This window comes from Cupressus sempervirens, chromosome 2 (genome assembly GCF_028749045.1).
Source record: "Cupressus sempervirens isolate cs-2001-9-10 chromosome 2, ASM2874904v1, whole genome shotgun sequence".
In the NCBI taxonomy this organism is placed as follows: domain Eukaryota; kingdom Viridiplantae; phylum Streptophyta; class Pinopsida; order Cupressales; family Cupressaceae; genus Cupressus; species Cupressus sempervirens.
In genome coordinates, this window is record NC_143119.1 from 261,465,245 (window position 1) to 261,480,045 (window position 14,801).

General features: G+C 33.5%; 1 pseudogene; it reads right to left on the minus strand.

Moving 5' to 3' along the window:
- The window catches only part of LOC149572053 (clathrin heavy chain 2-like), a 63,162-nt pseudogene that overhangs the window by 33,825 nt on the left and 14,536 nt on the right, over positions 1 to 14,801 (minus strand).

Sequence of the window (14,801 nt, forward strand, 5' to 3'; positions counted from 1 at the left end):
TCCCATGGACTGATGCCACTTAGTTACTATGTTGTTGTAGTTAAAACATGCTCATCTATTCTTAGTGACATAACAATGACCCTTGATTTTAAGGAAGATCAAGGGTTACCATGACTTGGTCATTTTTCATGTATAGAAGGTAACTTGCATAAGATTAAAATAATGCTTGGGTTAAAATGTAAACTAAGACTTAGGGTAAGGTAAAGCAATGCAACGAAATTCAAAAAGGGCACACAAGAAAAAAATATAAAAAGTGTTTTTAAAAGATCTTTAGGAAATTCTTGCACATTTCTCTAAAATGTAAACCATGTAAACCTAGCTCAAGGATTTAGGGAAAAAACAAACATTAGAACGATGTCACACAATTAGGGATTTTTCTAGGGAAAATAATGATTCAAAGGCACACAACCCTAATTTCTAAAGGAAACTAGATTTTTTCATTAATTTCTTTTCTAAAATTTTAACACATGAAAAACTAGGCCAACATAAGGAATACACAATCAAAGTATATCTCAACAATCAAATCATCCATGGACTGAATAAACAACACAAAATTAAGCAATGACTCTAAGGATAGGAAGACACTAAATTACCCAGTCTCTCAAACCCATCCTAAACCTTTGAAAATTTTAGAAGCTAATAGCATCCCTATTAACCCTAACCCTAGCATCCCATCAAAGTAATCATCAAAAATTATCCCTTTGAACAAATTGATGTCACCTTCTCAACCTCTATTTCAATTTGGAAAATTTCATTGTCCTATGCTAGGTATAGATCTAATATACTCACACATGAAACTAAAAAAAAAATAAAAGGTCAGTACTACAATCATCATCATCAATAAGACCAATGAAGACAATTGGTCTAATTGTGAAGAAAAGGGTGTGTACACTATATGGACAAGGCCAAAATCAGAATGGTCTAAAATGGTGAAATGGTTTTAAATTATGGCCTCTATTCAGGTAAGTATATCTTTCCTTTCAGATTCTTTAGTTTTTCTACATTGCATAGATTTAAGTTTTATGTTTATTTGGCTTAAAAATTCTCTCAAATTCATAAATGGATATGGTCTAAACTTTCTAAAATGGAAATCCAACTTTAATGAAATTGCAGTAAGTTCCCTTAATCTCCTAATATGGATAGATCATTGAATAACATCTTAATTGAATTATTTGACATCAATATCTTCATCCAAATTGGAGAGTTACTAGGAGGAATTAAGGGTTATGAACCTCGTCATTCCAAATCCACAACAATAAAACTCTTAATTAACTTAAAACCAAAAACCTACGATAAAAAACAAATTAAAATTATAACAAATAGATCATTGTATAAAATCAACTTTACCATATACCAAGGGCAAATCAAACATATAAATTATATAAAATAAGGGATAAGGGTGGTTTGAAATAATTTAGATTTTGAAGAAATCATTTTGGATACTAACATAGAAGATCAACATCTAGAGTTGGTTAAAAAGGAACAGGACAGTTATAGAGGAGGGATCAGGCTGCAGAACAAAATAGATGTTCTTATTTTAACAACAAACAAGGAATTTGAAGAAGGTAAGATAATAGAACTAGAGATCATACAAAGCATACTCAGGAGTATTGAAAAGAAATTTAAAAAACTAGAGGGAGAAAACATTAATCAGATTACACATCAAAGATATAGGAAAGGAGTCAAGCTACTCGACTCACTAAGTGAAAAAGTTGCAAGTTTAAAAGAAGATTCAGAGAAATCAGAAATAGAAGTGATGAAACTAGAGGAGAATATTATCAGCATTAAACATCTTAATGAGGAAATTACTCTCACAATTAATGATGCCATTGATCAAATTGATATCCTTAAAAAAAGGGGGCTAAGGAAAAGTCAACCAAAGAAAAGTCTATATTAGAAATAACAAAGGATCAGAAGACAGTTCTAAAAAAGAGCAAAGAAAAGGAAAAGCAGAAGTTAGAAAAGGTTCAGAATCAAGAGAAAGATAATAGGGTAGTTTAGAGAAAACATACAGAGGCCCTTGAATAGGAGAGGAAAAGTATAAAAGCTATTTAAGATATAGAAAATTCATTGATTTTCTTCATAGAGGAACATCAAAGACTGGATGAGAATACTCTAAACTTAAATAAGGGAATATCTAGAAAAATATCAGTCTTAGAGGAAAAAAAAAACAATAATTATGAATCAAATGTAGTAGATAATGAAGAAAAAAATATAGAAGGATTGGTTCCACCAACATCATCAACATAATGGAGTAATATCACTATATGAAAAAGGGCCAAAAAATGGAGCTATAAATTCTAGGAAACCCTAGCCAATGGATTAGATCCTTTTGAAATACAAACCAACAATGAAATACAGGATGTAGAAGAACCTAAATTTAGTGAAGTATTTCCTCTTCCAACAAAAGAAGATACTATTTTAAGAACTCTAAATACTAAAGGTCAAAGCACTTACCAAGAATAAGTAGAACATAATGACAAATGAATAAGGGAGAATTGGGAAGAACATGGAATTCTGATTGATCTAGAATAGATGAATGTAAACAGAAAAGTAGATGAAGAGTGAACATAGATTAGAGAAAACACAAAACAAAATGAGAATCGGATTCATCTAGAAAAATAGATAATCAATGAAGTAGAAGGAGAAAAAGAAAATGAGGAAGGGGAAAACTATACAACAAGCATCAATAATGCTCAGGAGAATCTAGAACACTTGGGAATTTCAATAAATCAAAATGGCATCAAGACTTTGAAATGTGGTAAGAAAAAGTCAAAATGAGTGAGGAAATAACTTAAAGAACTAAGAGAGGTAGATGGCTAGGCTAAAGAACAAAAAAAAGATTGTTCAAGTTCTAAAAGAAGGGAAAGGGAAGAGCCTTCCCATGATAGTATGAGGGTAACAACTTGGAATTCGAGGGGCCTAAATGATCCTAGCAAAAAATGATTACTAAAGTAAAAAATATCTCTATTTGAATTTGAAACCATACTAATAAAAGAAATAAAAATTAATAAGGAAGAAGGAATTAAATTAGGAAGGAAACTGGGAAGTTGGAGTATAACCCTATAAGAATCAAGAGGAGTATCAGGAGGGATAGGCATGATATGGAACTTGAGGAAGATAACCCTAGATTTGATAACCTCAAATCATAATTGGATGGGATTTAAAATAAAGAGTATCAAGAACAATCTCTAAATTATCCTAATAAATATATATTGGTCAACACAGACTACAGATAAAAATCACTTATGGGAAGAAATAAGCATATTCATTAGAGACTATCATAAGGATATATACTTATAGGTGGGGACTTTAATGTTATTTTAAATTTGGATGAAAAGTACAGGAGCATGCAACATATCTCATAAGTTACTATTGACTTCAAGAGGTGGATAGAGAAAAATAACTTATTAGATATACCTACCAACAATGGAACTCATACATGGAATAATAGAAGAAAAATCTCACCTACATGGTAGAAAAGTTGGATAGATTTTTCTTCAAAGGGGAATTAAGAGATATAAACATGGTACTCTAGTCGAAAATCTTACCAATAGTAGGATCATACCATTATCTGGTAAGAATTGAATTAACTGAACCCAAAAGACCCTTAATTCAACCCCTTTAAATGTGAAAAATGTGGTTTCTAGACAACAACTTCATGGAACACATTAAACTATGCTGGTCACAAGGAAACTTCAAAGGATAAAAAATGTATTGTTTTATGTCTAAGATAAAAATGATCAAAGAAAATATTCGAAAATCAAACAATACACTTTTTAATAATATGTTTAAAGAAAAATTAAATGATGAAGAAAACCTAAAAATACTAAATAATGAACTTATAAAAAAGGGAGTGTACATTGAGAAATACTTACAACAAAAAGAACTACTTACTTAATAGGAGGAAATACTAGTAAAAGAAGAGATCCTCTAGAGAGAAAAATCAAGAGAAACATGGTTAGCAGAAGGGGACCATAATACAAAAATTTTCCATAATAGCATTTTTAAAAAAAAAGAACTAGAAAAAAATCATGAAGATCAAGGATAGAGAAGGAGACATCATCGAAAACCGAACAAATATCACAAAAGTATTTGCAAATTATTTCAAAATTTAAGACCCGCACTAGTACCCTAATTGAGATTTCATAGAATGAATGTGATTAGGAGTCAATTAGAGTATGATGGACATTTTTCTTACTAATAATTATTTATGAGATCCTATTAGAGAGTAAGAAGACTTTGATTATGATAAGTGTAATAACCATTAAATAACTTTATATGGAGCAACTAAGTTCAGCTGGAAATGAAACTCTATATGTTCAATCTAGGGATTCGATCAAAGGATTTGCAGAACTATTTGCTAGCCAAAGTAAGGAAGATGAATTAACATTTTCTCCTCTAAGAGATAACAATGAATGCAGGTCAAAATGATAACAAGACATATGATTACATTCAAAAATTGGGTTTAAAGTATGATGACACAATTATGGAAACATTCTACTAGTTTGAGGAATTAACCCTAGAAACTTAATCACAAACCCCTCATAATGTGATAAAGGGATATTGCTAGGAATGTTGAAATGTTTAACTTCATTGTAAGGATACTAGTTAACAAGTTTGAATATTAGTGATTTTCACTTAAGACATATATACTAAAATCCATTTCATATGTTTTAATTGTTTAATGATTATAAGAATGGTGATAGTACTTAGAACGGTAAATTCATGATGATAAGAAAGATAAATGTTGATACCCATATGTTGATATTACAATGTTTTGAATATGAATCAAATGAAAGTTAATTATATATGTACTTAGATGAAAGTTAAATGAATATGACATTTCAATGCTTCTTTTTATAGTATTTAGAACAAGAATGATTAGATGAAGTTAAATTTATGTGTTAACGTGAATTATGAGACATTGGATTTATTCTGCACTTATCTGTATGTATTTGTATATTATTTTATCAGGCTACTAATGTTTAAGTTGAGTGTGTAGGAAAGTTGAACCATGGAGATAATTGGGGGAAACAAGGTTCAATCTTATGTGAACATGGTAAAGCCAAGGTGAATCTTTGGAAGATTGAAAACCTCATTGTATTGTGTTTATTTCATAATGTGAATGTGCATGAGTGTTATAGTTAGAGAGCATGATTAAGTAGAGACATGTCATAGTGATTTGTAAAGTGTGTTTATGTGTGTGTGTGTCATTTGACACTTGTATTATCTATGTGTAAATGACATGTCAAACAGGATTCTTTGGCATGAAGTCAGTTAACCTAAGCCTAATCCTCATTATAAAATCAATTAACCCACCTTGGAGAGTGTTAGAAAGAGTCACCTTCATGATGGAAATTCAAGTTATAATTTGATAGGAACTTTAGAGAGCCTAAAGTGATTTCCAAGTGTTAATTTTGTGAAAATAAGTTACCCACATGGTAGTAGTATGGGTTAGGGGTTTAAATATAATCATAAGTGGGTCTAGGGGATCTAGGGGACCCTTAAAAATAGTCATTTCCAAGCCAATTCGAAAATCATACTATCACATGACTTCTTCCCTCATTAAACCACTTGGTTAAGTTCTTATTGGTGGAAAGATGCAAGAAAGTAAGAGGGGTAGGTGAGGATGAAAGTGGAGGTTTTTATAGGGAGCTTGTGCCAACCTTGGTGATTATTCACCCACTCTCTAATGGTAGAGACAGGTAGGTTTTGGAAGAGGAAGCTTGGAAGACAAGGAAGGAATGATCTTGAGAACCATTTGATAACTATAGCTTGGAAGAAGGTTAGTGCTTCATGCCATGTTTTCTTCATCTCATGAAGTTGAAGTTGGAAATTGTAAGAGCATTTTTTTAGGATCTATGTGTGTGATATGGAATTTTGCATTGTCATTGAAATCTTTGTGTTGTGGTGGTGTGGTGGTGTATATCATTTCATGAATTCTCTTGGGGTTTCTTGTTTTGTTTGGATGTTGAAATTTGTTCATGGGTGTGGAGGCTTCACTCACCCTTGGGAGGGAAGAGAAAGCCTTGGGTGAATGGGTTAGTTGGGCTTGAAATATAGTTGAGAACCTTAGAGTATGGGCTCCATTGTATGCCATATTCATTCATAACTTGTTGTGGACAATAAGGAGAATGATGGTGTGGTAAGAAGTTTGATGAAGTATGGAAATACAAGGATGCTTTAGTTGATGGTAGTATGATTGAAGGGTGTTTTTGAAAGCCCCGAAAGGGCATGAAATTTTTTGTTTTGTGAAAGCCCCGAAAGGGCATGAAATTTTTTGTTATAGATTCGGTATGTTATGACAAGTCTCTTAATTGAAAGCCCACCTTCACCTAATATTTATGATTCCATTTGTGAATAATTGTGCAAACCATGGTTGTGGTTTTAAATGTGTTGCAAAATGTGTGATCTTGTTAGTTCATGTTGTTGTGATGATGTTTGGATGTATCTCGGTTGAGCCTTGTTTCCCCTAGCATGGGGGTGGTCTCCTTGAGGCCTAGGTTGGGAGGTGAGCCTCCATGGTTCATTATTTTTATCTCTCATCTACAGGTCCTTCTTAGATGTTCTTGACAACTTTGAGCTCTTAATATTTTCCATGTGCATAGGAGATGAAAATATTCTTGTTGTATTTGAGTTAAAGCTATGAGTAAAACTCCATCCTCTTGTGTGTGTTAAATGTATTGCAAGAGTAATTTTATTGCTTCTCATTGTCAAGAAGATTGGGAGGAACATTGAAGTTAGTGAGTAGTATTTCCATTGTATTAGCATACTAAAGAGATCTCACCACCTTTTTATGTAAAGGAAGAATCATCGATGGAAACATGTATTGTGTGTGAGGAGCTAAGTTATCTTGGTGCTTTAAGTCAATATGCTTCTTCATTTCTATTTAGATTGCAAGATTGATTCTAATTATCATGGAAGAATAGAAATAACTAGAAGTATTAGATCATGTAATGGTATTGGAATGATAATGTTATTTCAATTCTATTGAATAATTAATGTGCATGCATATTTGAATTGGATCCTTATAGGTGAATACAATATTAGCTCCTAAGCAAATGATTTACTAATTCCCATTACTCATAGAATTGAATCATTCAGGTTGGTAACGAGCTATCTGTTTAAATGATCCAATAAGCTCATTAGTTTAAATTGTAATAACAAATCTAATAACTCCTAATACATCTTCGCAATAATCTATAATAGATGTCCTATACTAAAGGAGAAGAAAATCATATAAAAGATATAAAATGCATAGAACATAAGAAAGAACTTGTTGAAAGAACTCATTTTATCCCTCTAGAATTTATATGGAAAGGAAAATAAATATCATCCTCCCAATACAGAGCAATATTTTAATGAATAGGAACATACCTAGGACTCTAATATAATAGACCCTCCTAGCTAGAGATAAATTTAAACAAGCATGGGTCTATAAGATATATATGTCAAATCACAATTAGATAGAGAAACAAATCTAATAATAATATAATAATGCTATATTAAATGTAACTATTGACCTTGAGACACCCCTATGGAATTCAAGGCACCATCTTCCTAGGTCAATGAACAAAACTTAAAAATAAAATAATAAAAAAGAACATTAAATAACAAGACTGCAATCCTTCCTACGCGCCTTCATATTGGGCCATGTAAGAGGAGTACTTGATTGATTAAATGCTACTCAAAATGTTTGAAACTTCCTTTCCTTGGACAGCGACCACTCTCCTTGGAATAAAGAAATTAAAGGATGGGATTTATTGTGGAGGGTGCCTTGGAGAGCATGCACACTCTCCCATTTTCATCCCACCTACCTCCACTCACTCCTAGGTGACAACAAGGTAGGAGGGAATTATATTTAATATGTGATGTGAGCTGATAAAACTTTTCCATGTTCAAGTCACCTAGAAAGGGAAAAAAAGGGGTAAATGACATTTGATTGTATGATATGACACTTGCATTAAATCAACCTTGCAAGGACACCTAGCTTATGTGACTAGGGATGTGATGGAAGATTAGGAGGGGAAGCATATGTAAGGTTAAGACTAGCATAGTTAGAAAAAGTATAGGATGTAATTATTATAAGGTAGAGTTAGATGAGAGTAGGACATAGAAAGTTTAGAGGTGTTTTAAAAAGTAATTATATATGTATTCATAGGAGGATTTAAATATTAGGTTTATTTTCTTTGAATTTATTTTGACACATGAATTTGTCAATGATGCTTATAGTGAATATTGATATATAAGCTAGTTGCAGTTATTTAAATAATTCAATGGTAATATTAATATGTTATTCATTTTAAGATATTTGACTATAGCATAAAGGGGTTATAGATATTTGGAGATGTAATGGGTAGATATATATATATATATATATATATATATATATATATATATATATATATATATATATATATATATATATATATATATATATATATATATATATATATATATATATATATATATATATATATATATATATATAATATTATTTAGTGATTATTTTGGGTGAGAGTAGCATAGATAGGATAAACAAGTAGGGCACTCAATTTTACATATGTTGATAAATAATTGCCTGGTCATTGCTAATGTTATTAGCCATAATTGATGACAATCTGAGTTTGGTGTAAGGAGGTATGGGATTAGATGGTAATTTGATTTGGTTATTAATATACAATAATCTTGAGTATAGTAGCTTTGTTTTAAAATTAATTAATAATAATGTTAGCATTTAAATGAAAGATGTAGAATAAGAATAGAAGGTATAGGTGTACTTAAGATATATTTATAATATTAGTCAACCAATAATAGTAAAAATAATAATAATTAAAATAATGATAACCCTAATACTAATGGACATAAATTGATTAATAATTCATCTTCTCATTGTAATCCTTAGTGCTATCACTGCTATGTTAACATAATTTGAATCACACCTGCACATCAGAGTGTCTTGATTTGTGTGCAAAAGAATAAGGGCTTGTAATCTAAACTCTGAGTGGAGCAATTTTGATCCATTAGCGAACTTAAACATCTCCAATTTTAAGTATGGATAATGTATCCTCTTATCCAATCAAAAAATTCAGAATAGTCAAGCAATTTTTGAACCTTCATCGTAAACTATAATCCTAGAATGCAACTTACACATTTAGTTATACAGAGTAGTAGTCAAGTATAACCACAACCTAATAGAAGTGTAAACCCTTTCATAGTGTACACCAAGCCATTGAACAAAAAAAAAATGTTAACATATCTTTTTAAAAAAATTGGTTGCGATCTTCCATTAAAATTTAAGGCATGACACAAAAACATACTAAACAACTTTGACTACTCTAGTAGGAATACACAAGATAAGATGTTAGAATCTATCCTGGAATTTTTTTCTATAGAAGATAATAAATTACTTAACAAACTTCTAACTGTAGAAGAGGTCAACTTTGCACACTTTAGCCTTAATCTTGATAAATCACTAGGGCTAGATGGCTTCCATGCCTTCTTTTATAAAAAATGTTGGGATATTAATGGGCTAGATCTATGGAAAGCTATAGAAGCCTCTAGAAATGGTGGATCATTATTAACTATGATCAATCATAATTTCTTAACTCTTGTTGTGGTCCCACAATGCATGTCCCATATCCTAAAAATGGGGACCCCCTACTTTGTTTTTGGCTTTTTGGATTCCTAAGTTTGAGATCTGAGCCTTTTAGAGAGGCTATCCTCCTCCCTTAGTTTGCATTTGAGTCTCCCCCAAGTACTATTATTCAAAATTTAGACATTTTTAAATTGGAGGCCCTTTTTTGCAAACAATGGGTGCACCAACACACCTATTTAGGCATGCTGATGTGCCAAAGTGAGGAAAAGTCTTATTTTAAGTAGCTATGCAGCTCCTCAAAGGGTTGGGGTCTATAAAACCCCAACCTCCCTGTAAAACTCCCCACCTACCTTCATTTATTTCCTTTTCTTCACATCCTCCATTGCACTATCTTCATAAGTCTTTGACTACACCCTATGTCATAGCTCTACACTATCCAAGGTGCACTCTTTCGGCTCCTTCCGCTCTAACATTCAAAACCCAAGTGCGAGGTGCATAGTAGTGCACCTGATCTGGTCCATTGCTCTACACCTCTCCTTTTGCAAAACATCCAAAACCTTTAAAAGAAAACAATGAAAAAACCTTTAAAACATAACAAATAAGGGCTAGGTACACACTAGCACACATAAATTGGTGTGCTAGTGTGCACCCATATGCAAAGTTTGAAACAAAGAAGGCACAAACCATGATAAGGATGGTGCACATGAACACACCTCCCCAGGTTCATTGACGCACACCAATTCCCCAAATACATTGAAAACTTAAAAAAAAAAACTCAAAAAAGAGGGGTCTTGAAACATTAAGGTGTGCATTAATGCACCTAATTTGGTGTGCTAGTGTGCACCTTAGAATTAGACCTTTGTAATGGAAATATGTACATCTAGCGCACCTATCAAGTGTCCCAGGTGTGCTAATTGTTGTTTTCTAGGGGTTAAATAGGTTTTAGGTATTTTTAGATCATCTAATTGTTTGAACTTTTTTCATGTTAGTTTTAGGTCGTAGTTAATTCATTTTTTCTCGAACTCCAAATTAATGGATGTCTCTTTTTGCAAATATAATGGCATCCTCTTCAGTATCCATGGGAAATAAAATGGCACCAAAACCCGTCATCTTCAAGTTCCAAGGAATTCCTCAAGTGAAATAAAGGTTTCATGATGATTACTCTGAAATCAGAGATACAGAGTTAGGACACACAGATTTGGGGGAATTCCTAAAGATTTGTAACAAACCCACTAAGAGATCTACTATGGTTTCCACTTTGATTCATTTTGGTTTAGTGAATGCAATATCTCACTTAGTGTCAATGAAATCTTTAGAGCTCGTTATGACACTTGCACAACACTTTTTCCCTGAAGAGATGGTTTTCAAGAGTGTTACAAGAGAGATCATTCTCGATATATGACCTAACAACATTGAGAAAGTGTTCCATCTCCCAAGGGTGGATCAATTTATCAAGTCAACCTATGAGGCAACAAAGAGATGGTAGAGAGGACACTTAGAAGAGGCATATGAGATCATCCAATCCTCTTATCTCATAGAGAAGACTCCTTTGGGGAAGACAACCGATTAAGTGGACATGACAAAGGGATATATGAAGGAAGATATTGGGTATTCAATCATACTTTTCAATAGAGTAAGCGGTCTACCAACAGCCATACACCTAAATATCTTCATAGTACATTTTATCAAGAATATAAAGATGGAAAAGATTCCAATTGACTAGGCCAGTACTTTAAGTGAAAATTTGTGTGAACAATTGGAGGTGGTAAAGGACAAAAGAAAGTTATACATGACATCCTACTTGGTGTACTTATTAGCTACAAGGATGATAGACTACCTAGGGCTATACAAAAGAGGCAATGTGTAGGATCCTAATGCTTGGCCATATATTTTCTATCCATGATTGGTGAAGAAGATACTCTCGAGGCAAAGCAAGGAATACATAATTGTTAATGATGCCTTCATATTTTCCATCATTTGATTCATAAAGGGGGATTGTGTGAAGAGATTATCTAATGATGTAGTGGCATAGATAATGACAATCAAGGCATATTACATTCATTATAGAACATTCACATATGTAAGTGTAGCTTGTACCATAGTCAACATGAAGAAGCTTCCAAGGTATCCTAGTGACAGACTTGTTCTTTTGGAGATTGCTCGACAACTTGAGTCTGCATATGACAGAGTTAGGAAATAGCGTAAACTGTGTTGTACATGGCCTTTGATTATAGAACCTTTTCAAGTGAAGTGGAAGTAGGAAATTCCTTCTTTTGAGTGTGAATGGGATCAGTATCCCTTAGAAGAGTACAATTCTTCACAACCATGTTTTGATAATATTAGGAGAGTGCAATATCTAGTAGCAAAATAATTCACAAATGAAGAAGCTATTGAAGACCATTGGATGAATGCACCAAATGATTACGATGTCCATATCAAGGTTTATTGTAGGATGACTTTGTACTTGGTATAAAAGGCCTTAAAGATGAAGATTCCAGTATAGATATTATATCAAGACTCAGGAGAGTTGCTTGACCCTTTGTTCAATGAAGATAAAATTGGGGAACAACCCATTATGAATGCTAAGGTTGACAGGGAAGAGAATGATGATATTAACCATTGGGTGAGGAACATCATCAAAATGAAATAGGATTGGATCAAGAAACCATTTAAACTTGATCCAATACCTAAGATCATAATTTTCCATGCACAAGCAGACCCAGCCAAAGGTAGAGGGAAGAAAGTCACCATCCCTACCTTTGCAACTCAGTCACCCATTAGGCCTAAAATGGTATACCAACTTGATAGATCAGTTGGATACTATCACCCTCATGAGAGAAAAGGAAATGGCAAAATAAAGAGGAGTTCCCCTCAAAAAGCTAAACCAAAAGAGGGTGAAATCTCGACACCTCTGCAATAACAAGAATAAAATGTGCAAGGGTTAGAAGAGACTAGAGCTTCACAAGTCTAGGTAGACCCTTAGGTGCCACTAGCTACACCTAGCCAAGTAGAAATAGAGGTTGAAATTCAAGAAGTATCCCCTCCTTGATAGGTATAACAAGTATCCCCTTTTGCGCGTAAAAAGGGAAAAAATATTAAGAGTCCTATCAAGAATAGGCAAAGGGTGATCAGGAGGGTAGTGCCTTTCCTATCTATCCTGGAAACCATTCCTAAAGAGAAAGAAGAGGAGGAGGATGAGTATGACATGCCTTCAAATATAAGAACCTAGCTATCTAGAGGCATGGAACAAGTAAGAAGAAGAAGTTCCACTATTACACAACAATCAATCCTAGAAGAACCTCTATAGACAACTACATTTGAGGATGAAATGTAGTAGTGAATTGATGAGTAGGATGTAGAGGGCACTGACATATTTAAGATTTAAGATTTTGATTTCATTCTCATAGGGATAGAATTAGTGGGAGGCCAAATTAGGGATACGTCGACCAATGAGCCTCAACAAGAAGATTGGACTCAAATACACCCAGGAATCACAAGGTCTTGAACTTCCTCCTCTATCCCTATTGCATGTCACTACTATAGACAAAGGCTCTACTACTCCTCTACATCCAAGTACTAAAGAAGAAAAAATTCAAAAGGAGTAGGAGGAAGAACTATGACAAATATCAATCGATGAAGTGTTTGGGAAAGGAAAAATGGTTCAATATCCTCAACAAGCTCCCCAGGATACTGAGGTAAGAACAATGAGCTCCACTAAAAAAAAAAACTATAGAGGGAGAACCATCACAAATGGAAAGAACCCTACAAAGGAGTGATAAGGGAAAAGGGCTGGTAGAACAAACTCCATCATCCTCGAGAGGCATGCCTTCAATGGAATGAGTCCCAAGCTCATCATGCAAAGAAATGATAAGAAGTAAAAGGCCACATTTCAATGCTGATGAAGAGGGTATGATTGAGTTGATTGAGGTTCTAAGGAAACTAGAGTCCCCATCAAAAGAGGCCAAAGCATTGATATTCATCAACAGTGACCAAAATCAAGATTTATTTGCACAAGTGGCTATTCCTCCACCTAATGTAGATGTACAAGATTTGGGCCCACAAGATTATCAAATCAAGGAGGTTATGCTTGGGAAGCCCACATTAGATAGAGCCAAGTTGATGGTTACGATGGGGATGAAAGAGGTGTTTAGAAATTTGGAGCAAGAAGGGGTAGAACTAATGACATTTCATAGGAAAAATGAGATCCTGAAAGGATATTTAGCCAAAGTTGTTGGTCCCTTAGATCTTGAGCACCTTGAAGATTCTTTAACTATAGCACTCGAAAGAAGAGATAAGGGAGGAGTGCATTTGGATCCATTTTTGAATGCCTATCAGCATTGGTGGAAGCTACTACATGCTATGTAGGAAAATGTAGATAAAATGGTAACAATTTTGAAGCAAGATTTCAGTATCATGGATGAAGTACATGCATGTGGTAAGGATTTACAAGTACTATAGGCCATAAAGGGGAAAAGGTATAGAATTCTTGTAGATGTATATACAATAGAGGAATTAGATTTGATTTATGATTGGATTGAAAAGATTTCAGATAGTAATAAAGTAGTGGAAAAATTACATGCGGAGATCCATCAGCTCAAGGACAAAGCCCAAGAGCAGATTTTGTAGGTAGAGAAACATTATAGTGATGCATGTCTTGACATTCTTTAGGATGATGAATAGGATAAATTAATGCTAGTAGAGTTAGTGATATAGAAGTTTAGGAATATTTTTGAAGAAGCTTCTAGTGATGAGGATATCTAGTAAGCATTTCAAATAGAAGAAGCCTTACAAGAGTTGGATACCAAACTTAGTGATTTTGTTGAGACCCGTATTGAAGTAGACAATTATAGAAAAAAGGTCAAGGATAAGTATGATGCGCTAGATTTACCAAATGTAGAAAAAATTACCAAGATTATTGAGAAATTCAAGGGCAAGCATCCAAACACAGCTCTAGTATGAAGAGGAACAAAACCCAGAAGCCAGAATTTCAGTTTTCACACTTGGTGAAATTTTTGCATTTTTTACCTTTGAGGTGTACTGGTGAGCTAGTGAGCTAGTGCACTGGTGGGATTTTTGGGTACAAAATCTTGGTAGGATTTTTGAAGAATTCAAAGGTGAGCAGGTGCACTAGTGCACTTCTTCTTAGGTGCATTTTTCTAGAGGTGCCCCGATAGTTAACTGCTAGTGCTAAAAATAGAGC